This window comes from Trichosurus vulpecula, chromosome 9, assembly GCF_011100635.1.
Source record: "Trichosurus vulpecula isolate mTriVul1 chromosome 9, mTriVul1.pri, whole genome shotgun sequence".
Taxonomy (NCBI): Eukaryota; Metazoa; Chordata; class Mammalia; order Diprotodontia; family Phalangeridae; genus Trichosurus; species Trichosurus vulpecula.
In genome coordinates, this window is record NC_050581.1 from 96,381,973 (window position 1) to 96,394,971 (window position 12,999).

Sequence of the window (12,999 nt, forward strand, 5' to 3'; positions counted from 1 at the left end):
CAGGCTGCAGAATGTTCTTTCAGTAGTTTCAACTACTTTCATATGCTTTTTTGTGTGTGTTTGATTTCTCTCTACATTTAAACATCGAAGCACACTCCTAACAACTAAATAGGACATTAATTTAATTTCCTATTCTTAAATTCACTATCATCAGAAACATGAATACATTCAAATCAGCAAAATTACAAGAAAGCAAAATAATAAAAAACTTAAGCTTCTCAATGGAATTAATCCATTCTGATTCTCTTTTCTTTGTTGAAATGGATTGAACTCAATTTCCCCAGAAGAGCAAATGTTTCTTATCACTAAGGTGAGAAGCCCCACAAAACTAGCATACCTATATCAGTTTTTATTTGCCCCACATAGCATGGAAACAAAAAAAAAGTTTTTAAAGTTACGTCTGACCAAAACCTGATAAGAAAGAAAAAGAAGGGAAAAAAATGGCACGCAGAAAAATTACCTGGTTAGCTGAAGATAGCACAGCATAATCCTTCTAATTTGTGTGTATGAGAAGAAACAGTTGTCCTCCACCAGATCTAAATTAGATTAAAAGAGCAAACATATAACAGGCAAATTTGGAAGGTCTCGCCACTCAGCTAACATCCATTAGGCGTGGCCAGTGCCTAAACAGAAACTATTACACATTCTAGGCAGCAACTAGAACTTAATGCAATGCTGTAAGCTCATCTTAAGCAAGTGAAGCAGAAGCAGCATTCGTAAAATACTTTCATTAGCTCTTATGATTCCAACATACTAATTTGTAAATTAAATGGTGAGCTCATAGCTCAAACTTTTATTTAACTAGTAGACTCACAACTGGCATTTCAACATTTCTTATGATTGCTATCAGTTACTGTACTTCAATAGGACGATTCACTTCATAAACATGTAAATTACTACAACACAAAAAATTACAGTTCAACACTTACAAACTAGAGTAAATATTTATAACTTATTTAACTTCATCTTAATGACTAGATCTTTTCCTTTTGATTTTTCAGAGGACCACATTTCACAACAGATTCTCCTCAGGTCAAAAAATAGACATCTAATTAGAAGAAAGGATAATTATGAGAAAACAATAAGTACAATTCCAACATTTTTAACATAACCTAGTCAAATGCTAAACAATGGGAAATGGAAAAAAAGGTAAAGATATTGATCAATGATGATCATCTTTACTGAAAAAAATTAATGAATGCAAAGCAATCACTGTAACAAGGAGGCCAGAAGAACTCAGAAATTAACTGAGCCTGCAAATACTTGCCAAGGAGAGAGACATGGCACCTGAGGGCAGCTATTCTGGAACATACATAGGTGAAAATGAGTGTTGAGAAGGCTTGTTAAGAGACCCCCAAAACTCACATCATTCCAAGTGGATTCTTAGATAAAACTAGCACAAGGTCAACAAATATCCATCAAAAATGGAACAAAATGGTCAAACATTTCTATAATCATTTATTTTTATAATCCATGACAGAATAACCACCACATTTGGACCATAGCACCTCATTTCTTATGTGTTAAGTGAGAGAATCAAAATGGTACTTTAGATAAACAGAGAACAAGGAGGTGAATGGAAAGACAGAAACTGGTGCAATATAAAGTAAGGAAGGAACTGGGGAAACAATATAGGGTATCCCAAAATTCTTAGTGCCATTTTAAGCTTTAATAATCCTAGAAGTATAAATGCTACAAATTTCTCAAAATAATATTGCAAATGTTAATTATTTAAAATACTGATGTTTCTTATTAAAATTCAACATAACCACTCTCTTATGCTATACATTAGTGGATTTTTGAAAAACTTGGTAAAAACTTTAACCAGCTACTGCTCAATGACTGAGAGGACTGCATTTGTAATTCTAGCTTTGTTGTTCAATCATTTCAGTCATGTCTGACTCTTCATGACCGCATTTAGGGTTTTCTTGGGAAAGATACTGGAGTGGTTTGCTATTTCCTTCTTCAGCTCATTTAAAGATGAAGTAGCTGAGACAAACAGGGTTAAATGATTTGCCCAGGGTAACACAGCTAGTAAGTGTCTGAGGTTGTATTTAAACTCATAAAGATGAATCTTCCTGATTCCAAGCCCAGTGTTCTATCTACTGTGCTACCTAGCCGTGTCCTAGCCTTCAGAACATCCACAGAAAGAAGTTTTCATATATAAACTACAAATGTGACATGACTGAATGAGAAAAAGTCTAAAGGAGACAGATCAGTTCACTTAGATGGCCAAACAAGAGGACTTCCTCTACCAGTCTAAGAAAGTGTCATACAGAAACTATCTCATACACAGTGCAACAGTAACGGGGAACCTGGTCTTGTTAAAATTTAAATTTAAAATGTATTATTCAAATTAAATAAATTAAAATAATTAAGTTTTCAAATGATATTTTTGTAAGTTTGTAACAAATTTCTTATTAAAGTTTATAAATGCACTAAGGCTTTTAAGATACCCTATATTGTTTTCCCAGTTTCCTGCTTATTTCCATTGCATTGGTTTACATGTCTTTCCACTCACTTGTTTTTTCAGTCTTCATCTTAACAAATACTAATCAAAGACAACTCTGATCAAGAAAAAGTACAAAAATAATCAACTGAAAAATATAAATATCTGACCTGCAAAAACTTACCAATAGCAAATTTGCTGAGGTGGAAATTATTTGTAATTTTTGCCTCACTAATTAGGAATTGTTTCTTTCTTCATTCTTTACTACTACATCTGACCAAATGGATCCATCTTCAATAACAGTTCTCCATGAAAGCCTATTAATGTTTTAATAAAAAAAAATCATGTCTCACAAGAATGAAGTATTAGTTAAAAGTTCTATGAAGATACCAGGTGTACAGATTTTAACTTCAGGATGAACAAGAAGAGAACTCAATTGTGCAGTTTTACCGAAAAAGGTTCCTTATCTCCCCTGAAATTCTTGATTGCCATTATTTAGGAAATTATATGCTGATGAGCTTTTCCTCCATGTTCCTCCCAATTATACAACTGTTATATATATATATATATATATATATATATATATATATATGTATGTATGTATGTATATATTACATGTCCATGTAATATATGTCCTCCTCAGTCATCTCCCTTCTCCTACTCTGAAAAAAACTGCTATTCCTTTAAGGTCTTACCCTAAAACTCTCCCTTTCAGTTATACTTGTAGAAAAACAAATAACTATGTTCATTGTCTTCACTACCACACTTCTCACTCTCATCTCTCTCCTTCACAATCTGGCTTCTGAAACCACTTCTTAAGCTAAACTGCTCTCTCACAGGTAATCAATTTTTCAATTACTAAGTCTTTCCTCAGTCCTCTTCCGTCTTGGTATCTTTGCCGCTTTCCACAGTGGATGACCACCCACTCCCTTCCTGAATACTGTATTCTCCCACCCAAGTTTTCATTTAACATTAACGTTTCATTTAACATTACCTTCTCTGGATTCTTTCCCTATTTCTGTGGACAATTCTTCTAAGGTTTCTTTGCAGGATTACCATCTATTTTTTGTCCCCTAACTATAGGAGTCCCCCAAATCTTTGTCTTGGGCTCTCTTCTCTCCTGGCACTTTCTCTGCAAGCTTAACAGCTCCCATGGAATGCATTATCATTTCTATACAGATGAATCCCACATCTATATATCTAGCCCTAATCTCTCCCACTCCAGGCCCACATTACTGAGTGACTGCTAGACAGCTGAACATCAAACTCACTAGAGGCAAAGTGGAAGTCATTGTCTTTCCTGACCCTCCTTCTCTTAAAGTCACTACCACCAAGGCAGTGGGCCAGGATGGTGACCTGGGAATAATCTTGGACTCTCCCCTCTCCCTCTTCTCCCACATCCAAATAATCTCCATATCGTCTCAATTCTACTACCACAACACCTCTTGATTTTACTTCTTTCTGCTTATAGCCACTGCCCTAGTTCAAGCTTTTAGCTTCCTCTGGAATATTAGAAAAGCCTCCTGATTCGGAGGCAGCCATAGTAGAGTGGCTAGAGAGCTGGCCTTGAAGTCATACTTAGTTAATTTAAGACCTGCCTCTGACAAAGGTTGGCTGTGTGACCCTAAGCAAGTCACTTAATCTCTTAGTGCTTTAGATAACTAAGACTATAAATTGCAGAAAAGGTGCCAACATGCATTGGTAGAGGAAATTTCCTCTTCAGGAACTTCTCAAAAAACAATGAAATCATAGGTTTGGTCCCCTGTAATTGGTCTCCCTGCTTACACCATGACTCAAAATCTTTAATGAGACTCTACTGCCCCTAGAATAAATATGAACTCCTCAGTCTAGCATTTACAACATAGCCCCAAACCACCTTTCACAAGCTCTTCACTATAGCCTGACTAGCCTACTTGTAATACACTACAATCAGCACTCTATCTCTCCCCTCCATGCCTATGCACAGGCTATCCCCCATGCCTAGAGCACACCCCTTTCTTATGTGTGCCTCTCTGAATCCTTGTTGCCTTCTCCAAGGCTCAACCATGAAGCCTTCCCTTGATCATACAAGCTTGATCACACATTGTATCTGCCAGTAGAATTTAAGTTCTCAGGCAAGTGGGTTTTTGTTGTTGTTCCTGTCTCACAGAATTCCTAGCCTCCTTTAAAGCGCGTTCAAGTGCTACTTCAAACACAAGGCCATTCTTGATCCCCTCACACAAAAATACTCTTTCGCTCTTGAAATTATAGGATCATAGACTGAGATCCAGAAGGGCCTTAGAGGTTTCCAAGCTTAAACTGCTACTTAATAGATGAGGAAACCTGTACATACTTTCTATTTACCTTTTTGTGCATAAGCTGTATACTCACTGTAGAAAGTAAGCTCTGGGAGGGCAAGAAAGTTTGGACTTTGTACCCCTAGCCCCTAATTTTTGTTAAATTTAACTGATTACCTCAATTGTAAGCTGTATCGTCTCTTTTTTTCTTCTAATTTAATACTGATTTTGATCTTTTCTTTAACAAGTCAATAATTTGACCATTCACATAAAACTGATTTGGAAAAACAACTTCAACATCAGTAGTCAGATTATTCACTGCCTGTTAAGATAAAGTTAATTTCATTGCTTTGTTGGCATTTGCCATATCCACAATTCTCTTCTAAAGAGAGTCATGTCTTATAGGCATGAGGGTTTCCTATAGTCTAAAAGCTTTTGATGCTCTCATTTCTAATACATGAATCATAATTTTCACTGTCCTCTCCTAAGGCAACCTTTACATTGATATAATTTGCTCATTCTCTTCAATATATGCTGACAAGCTCCAATTACTTTGCACTAAAAGCTAAGCTCCAATTACTCTGCATTAAAAGCTCAGCTCCAAGTGTCAACTACTTTAGAGGCCTTTCCTGATCCCCCACCAGTTCCCCAAGTCCCCTCATACCAACTCCCAAATTACTGCACATTCATTTCATATATATCTTGCATGTACTTCTCTGTGAACATGCTATATGTGCATATGTGTGTGTTTATGTGTGTGTGCACACACATGTGTCCCCTGGGGGGGGGGGGCTCTCTACTCTCATATTTGTACCATCAGTGCCTAGGACAGCATTTGGCACATAGCAGTGCCTTGATAATTGCTTTTTAATGGATTAATGGATCTACGCTGGTCTTTTTGCAAATTCCTAATATTATGAACGCTGTAACGTAAGATGATCAAATGTCCCCTAAAATGATGTTTCTTGCTGCCTGAAAGCTCAAAATAAAAACAACTCTGCTAACTCCTTTGCTTATCTGACCAAGGAGAACCTGTTGTCCATTTACCTGTAACTTTTTTATCTGGTTCAAGGTTGATATGATTCAATTCCTCCTGCAATAGGTCTACTCACTGATTGCTAGAAAAGGATCTCTCATTTCAAGTGTCAATAGCTAAGTAAATGCCTATAGACAGTCCAAAAATCACATTTATTAGCACCTTGAATATGATTTTTTTAAAAAGGTAATTTCCCTCATTTTCAGAGCCAGCCTACCAATGCATTATTAAGAGGTATTTTGGTTCATTACCTGTTATGCCCAACTAGAAACTAAAATTGTCTATTACAAAGATTTGTGTTTGGAGTAAGAAAGTTTATACTGACCTACCTCCTAAATGAACTCTAGAAGAAAGCTCCATAACATACTACCAAAGTTGAATCAGTTTCTTCTTCCTTTCAATCCATGACATTTTGAATATTGGGTCATTTCAAAGAGTTCTGTGAATCTTTACCTGAGGCAGATTGGTGTCGTGGATCAAGTCCTGGACTAAGGTCAGCACAATATGTGTTTGAACCCCACTCACGCACTCACTAGCTGTGTGACCCTGACAAAGTCACTTATCTTCTTCAGCTTCAGAATCTTCATCTGTGAACAAGGGGATAACAGAATCCATAATACTATCTGTCAGAGATGTTGTAAGGAACAAATAAGATAATGCATGCAAAAAGCTTTGTAAAACCTAAAGCTAGATCTGAATGGTTGCCATTAGGATTATCATTACTTGGCAGAGTTTAGGGCACAGTTTAAAGAAATCAGTCTGAAAATAAAAAATAATAATGAAAATAGTTCATACTTTATAGTTTACAAAACTCATGAATATTCTGTAAAACAGGTAATGAAAGTATCCTTACTCCCATTTTATAGATGAAGGAGCTGAGGTTCTGCGAGAGTGACTTGTCCAAAGTCACATGGCTAGTAAGAAGTAAAAATAAGTATTATTAATCATAGCATTGGAACAGGGTTGTACCTTCCAATGCTACCTTCCAGCTCTGAGATTCTGTCATTTCACAGCAGCAGTGCACTAAGAAACACATTTTTATCAGGGCATTAAGAATGTGAGGAGGATGAAAAATTTTGCAGACAAATAATTGTTCAGACTCTTAGCAAAACCAATTTTAAACCATGTCTTCAAAATGTTTCAACTACTTTTTGGTAAATTAAAAAGATCTCAACAACAGGCACCACGGGCAGGTTTACTCTGATTTGTCATTGGAAGGGAGAGTGACACAAAAGAAAAAGTGATGGATTTGGAGTTAGGGGCCTGGGTTTGAATCCTGATTCTGCCAGTTATCCCTGCTTCATAGCTCTGCTGTGAGCATAAGATGAGATGACAGATGATCAATGACAAACATATTAAGCACCTACTGTCACCTACAGTGATCAGACACAGCTGGAGATACAGAGGCAAAAAGGAAAGGTCTTGCTACCAAGAAGCTTATTATTTTACAGAAGAAGTCAACATGTCACATATCACACAACATGATGCATGTGAAGTGCTTTTCAACTTTTAAAAGTTTACATAATGTCAGTAGTTATTATTATGTGCTATTTTTAAATATGTCCTAGTCCCTATTTCCTATAAAAGCTTCAAATTTCTATCCATTTGAATAGGCTAAATGTTAAAAGGTGATAGAATTATAAAACTATAATCTAAAAATTGTGATTTTAAAACAAAAACCTAATAATGATTCTTTAAATGGATATTTTAAATAAATCCATGTCCATTTAATGCCATAAAGGGTTCACAATTACTCATGAACATAACCTATAAGTCAGGGTAACAAACCGTTTCAAATTTACCCAGAGACACCAAATGGGTTCTATTCCTAATTATACCACTGATCAGACGGGACCTCAGGCATCTCCTGTTACCTTGGGAGAGAGCAAGGGACAGCCCATGGAGTGGTACAGGAGGATTAGAATGGGGGCCTGCTCTCTAGCCTTTGTCCTGACTATACTTCATGTATGCAATTCTCTCTCTTCTCTGCCTCCTGATTACCCTGTCCCTTCAAGTCTCAGATCAAATACCACCTTCTACAAGAGGCTTTTCCCCATCTTACCCATCTCCTTCCCCCTTCTCCCCCCCAACAATGCTTTCCCCCTTAAGATTTTCCCCTATGTACTGGATATATTTTCCATATACCTAGTTAATTAGATACTACTGCTTCAGTTAGAATGTAAGTTCTTTGAGGGCAGGGGCTGTTTTGCCTTTTTTTTTTTTTGTATTCCCAGGGTTTATCACAGTGCTTGGCACCTAGTAAGCATTTAATTGATGCTTGCTGGTTGACTGGCCCTAGGTTCCTTTTTCTCCCTGTCTACCAAACAGCTCAGTGCAGTGAAAAGACCACTGACTCTGGACACCAAAGGACTAGATTCAGATTTTACCTCAGACACCTATTACATGTGGGACTTTAGGTGAATCATCCTTTCAATTCCACATCTATGAGCCTGATGAAAAATAACAATTCTGAACTTTTAAGGCATATGCTGCATGTTTCACATAGTAAGTCTAAAGTTCTATACACTTATTCAAAATCATCTTTATTATTATAACTTGCAAACTATTATCTGTGAGAAACATTTCCTTTACCCAAGAAGTATAGCTAAAACTCAAGACTACCATCCCCATAAAAGAAAATGTGTGTGTGTATTAAAGCAGAGATGAAAATTAACAAGTAATTGAAACTTCAAAACAAGGTCTAATGAGCAAAACTTCTGTCTGTGATTTATGTTAAAGAGTACGATTAAGTCCAAGCTAACTGAAGGGCTATAAAGGGCATGAGAGAGAGGCCGACGTGACGCAGTGGCAAGGGGAGCGATGGAGCCCAAGGACTATGAATTGTTCAGCTTTACTACTGATTACCTGCACTACTTTTGACAAACCTTTTTGAAACCCATGGAAAAAATAACACACACCTCAAAAGTCTATATTACTGCTTAATTTTCTGGTCTAGCAAAGAGGTAGAATAAGAAGCTAAACCATAAAATCAAAAATGTAAGAGCTCATAGATCATCTCCACCTTCTCAGTTTACAAATGAAGAAACTAAAGCCCCAAGGACTAAGTGACTTGTCCAAGGTCACACTTCCACTCAGTGGCTAAATTCAAACTAAACCCAGGCCTCCTAACACCTAGTCTGTTCTATCAGATCTTATCTTTAGTAGTTTTAGGAAATCTTCTTTCCAAATGATATCTATAAAAACATTTTTCTTTGAGGAGTTTTACGTCACTGACAATAATAATACCTCACAGTTTTATATTGCTTTGCACTTTACAAAACACTGTCCTCATGACCCAGTGATGGGCAAGTATATCTATATTCACTTTACAGATGAGGAAACTGAGGCACAGAGTGGCTGTCACACTACTAATAAGCAATTGCTATCTCCAAGTCCACTGCTAGATTGATCCTAGACCATAGCACCCTGAGAGTGAGGGAGGTAGAGCAAGCAGGTGACAATCAACCTTTGAAATTTTAATTAAGACTACAGAAAATATCTACAAAGAAATGGAAAAAGGAAGGCTTTGGAAAACTTTACACTCTTCGTCAACAAGGTGTCCAAGGACACCAAGAACTAAGAGCCGGAGGGAACAGGAGCAGTTTGAAGATAAGAGTTTAAAAAGGTAGAACATGGGCACAGAAGTGTACCCTGGAAGGTAGGTGCCACACAACAGCAGGAGAAATAAAAAGACAAAGCACAAAAGAAAAAAAAGGAAATAAGGAGTAGAGGGTAAAGTGGGAGTGAGAATTGGATGTAGCAAGAGGGCTCTACTACCAGGTTTGAGGCTACAGGAGAACAAAAAGGTGTAGGAATGTGAGAGGGTGGGACAGACAGAAGAGGCAAAAAGACGGAAAAGATGGAAAAGAAGAAGGAAGAAAAGAGAGAGGAAGAAGAGAAGATCATTGTAGTGGTCAAGAACAGAAGAAATTAGAAGAGAGGAGGAATCAGGGCAGAAGCAAGTACATTTAAAGGAAGAACAGTGGGGAAAGGAACGCTGCTAAGAATGAGAGAGGGAACAGTTGAATAAGAGAACAGGAACCGGTGGATGAAGAGAAGAGAAGAAATAAAAAGGGGAACAGAAAGATCAGGAAAGAAATAAGGAAGGAGTAAGAGGAGAAAGGAGGGGGAAGATGGAAAGCAAACAGAAGAAGGAGGATTGGGGACAGAGGTAAGAAAAAGGAGGCAAAGGAGGAATAGAGGACGGATTCAGCCAGCCCGGGAATAAACGTTTATTAAGTGTCTACTAAGGGGAAGCACTGGAGGAAGCAAAGAATGACTAACATGGGGGTGGGGGGGGGGGGAAGCAAAGGGGGCACAGGAGGCAGAGAGGACAGCAACGGCCTAGGGAAATGGGGGGCACAGAAAACAGTGGGGCCCACGAGGGATAGGGTTCAGAGGAGGCAAAGAGGGCACCCAGGAAGTGGGGAGCAAAGAGAACAGAGGGGGTACAGCAGGTAGAGAAGACAGTAGGGGTCCAGGAGGCATAGGGGCCAGAGGAGAGGGGGGAATTACGGGGGGCACAGAGGACGGGGTAGGTTAATGGGGGGCACAGAGGACCGGCGTCCAGGAGGAGGCCTGGAAGGCGCGGGGGCAGCCCCCCACCCCCGCCCCGTCTCCGCCCCTCCCCGCCCCGCCCGGCCCGCTCGCACTCACCCGGGGCGCCCGGGGCCGCGCTCCCTTCGGCCTGGGCCGCCTCGGCTCGGCCGCCTTTTCCGTAGCTACCGCGGCCAGCAACTGCTCTCCGCAGTCGTCCTCCTCCTTCTGCAGCCGCAGCCGCCGCCGCCCTGGCCGCGTCCACACCCCTCTTCCGCTTCCGCGAGGCCTTGCCCCGGGCCGGCAGGTGACAGGGCCGCCACGGCCGCAGGGCGAGGGCTGCAGGACGGCCGAGCCTCAGCCGCCGCCGCCGCCGCCGTAACCGTGGGAGCTCCGAGCCCGGAGCCTGGGACGGAGTCCGCCAAGGGCCAAGAGTCCTGAGATGAGAAGAAACGCGATTAAAGAGGGAAAGGCGCCCCCAGTCCCATCGACCCCGCACCCCACCCTTCCCACCCTACCACCCTCCTCCCCCCGCCATGCCACCAACTTCACATTCAACAATCAATACCCACCCTATTTACATTCCCTAAAAGTAACTTTCGCTTTGGGTAATTCAATCCAATAAACATTTATTAAGCGCCTACTGTGTGCAGAGCATGGTACTCGGCTCGAGGGATTTTCAGGTAACCTTTGGATGGTCATCACAGTATTGGATCTGGAGAGAGAATCACTTTCTCTTCCACTTTAGGCGTCAAGGTCACTTTCCCTATGTGTGTCTCAGTCTCTCCATCTGTAAACTGATTGGGGTGAACTAGACCATCTCCAAACAGCATCATCCTCTTCTGTTTCCTATCCCCTAGCACTTCCTCCATTGATTCCTTTTTTTGCTCCTAATGTCGTGATTCTCTAGGTCACCCAGGGAATCTTTAGAGTGAAAGACTTGGAGCATCGTAGGATTTATACCTGCAAGGGAACGCTGGGATGACCTAGTCCACCTCACTAATTTTACGGAAAAGAACACTCACCTACAGAGACACGAGGTGATCTGCCCTGGGACGCACAGAACAGGAAAGAGTAGAGACAGAATTCGAACTCTGAATGCAGATCCTGTGCCGGTTCCACAATATCACACAGCCTCTACCTCTTCCACCCCACTTCTTCCATATACTAAGAGTCAAGAAAAGCAAGCTAACCTTTCCCAATTCAGAGCTTATTCCACCCAGGTTTTCTTGTTTCTCAATCAGTCGATAAGCATTTATTAAGCACCTTCTATGTACCAGACACTCAAGATGTAAAGAAAAGGGGGGTCGGGGGGAGTCCCTGCTCTAAAGTAGTTCAGAATCTAATGGGGAGACAATATGCAAATATCTGTGTACAGACAAGCATATACAAGATAAATCGGATACCATCTCAAAGAGAAGGCACTAAGATTTAGGAGGCTTGGGTTTCTAGTTGCTTCATTTAGAACCTCTTTGGATGCCTCATTGTGGTAACTGTAGGTTATGAATGGCTAAGCCAGGAAAGTGAAAGTTCTATCAGGACAGACCCATCTGGAAAGGCTTTGAATCACAGAATGTCAAGAGTTACAATGTATCTCAGCAGCTTTTTTGTCCAAGCCACATCCCCAAAAGAATCCCTTCGCTGATAGACTGCACAAATGGCCATGGACCTTAACTTGAAGACCTCCAATGAGAAGGAACCAACTACCTCCTTAAATAGCCCCTTCTATGTTTGCATAGTTTCGTTTTTAGGACCTTTTTCCCCTAACATGAAATCTAAATTTATCTCTACATCTTCCACCTCAGGAAGAACTACATGTCTGTTTACTAAGGTCCATGTTTGCCAAAACCTGAGTCTCATTACCTGAAGGTCAATAATTAGCTTGGCCACAAGAACTCACAGAAATTATCTACTAAGGTAACAATGAAGTTATTATTTGTACCGACACGGGGGTGGGGATTCACATTCAATAAATCAAAGATCTTTTAAAGTTTGAAAAATGTCTCACTTCTCATCTGGTACAAGTTGGCATCCTCATTAAGCTAAGCCATAGGCATCCATAGAATCCATTGTAGGGAGTCCACCCCACTTTGGAAGGCTGGACACATTTGAGCTAATGCTGAGCCTTAGAGACTCAAGTAGTAGATGAAAATAACAATTATAATAAATGATATGAAACAATTTGAACCTCAGTCTACCCCTTGACCCTTTTCCTACCCCTGGCTTCTTAATATAAATCCTCCATTTCAGTTGGTTGGTTTATTCAATGTTGCCTTTTACATTCTGGCCTCACTTTGAATTGCTCCCTTCTCTAAATATGTGCTCTGCCCCCACCTCCATTCCATTTATCCAAATCTTTCCTATTCCTCAGAGCCTAGCTCAAATTTCATCTTCTCCTTGAAGTATTACCTGCCAACCTAGCCAGAATAATTTCTCCCTTCCCTAAGTTCTTACTATGCTTACTTTTGCTACCATCCATTTGGACTTGCAACCTTAGTTAATAGCTGCCAAGTTATGACTATAATTGATTGTCTAACTAGATTAAAAACTCTGTGGATTGAATCTCCTGAGTGCCATGCTTATCATTGCCACTCTTGACTGGAGTGGAGTAGGGGTGGGCAGGAAGGAAGCATTTATTAAGCACTTGCTTCCAAACTATGTGACCGTAGGCAAGTCACTTAACCCTGTTTGTCTCAGTTTCC

At 40.0% G+C, this 12,999-nt stretch overlaps 1 protein-coding gene across 1 annotated transcript in view; it reads right to left on the bottom strand.

The window, feature by feature from the left end:
- Positions 1-10,675, bottom strand: part of ZDHHC21 (zinc finger DHHC-type palmitoyltransferase 21) — a 67,986-nt gene extending 57,311 nt beyond the window's left edge. The window contains exons 1-4 of the mRNA XM_036738700.1: positions 10,418-10,675; positions 6,215-6,348; positions 2,634-2,766; positions 461-536 (exon numbers count right to left, since the gene is read on the bottom strand). The gene's annotated coding sequence lies outside the window, so the exon portion shown is untranslated. The remainder of the gene's footprint in view (positions 1-460; positions 537-2,633; positions 2,767-6,214; positions 6,349-10,417) is intronic.
- Positions 10,676-12,999: the final 2,324 nt, after the last annotated feature.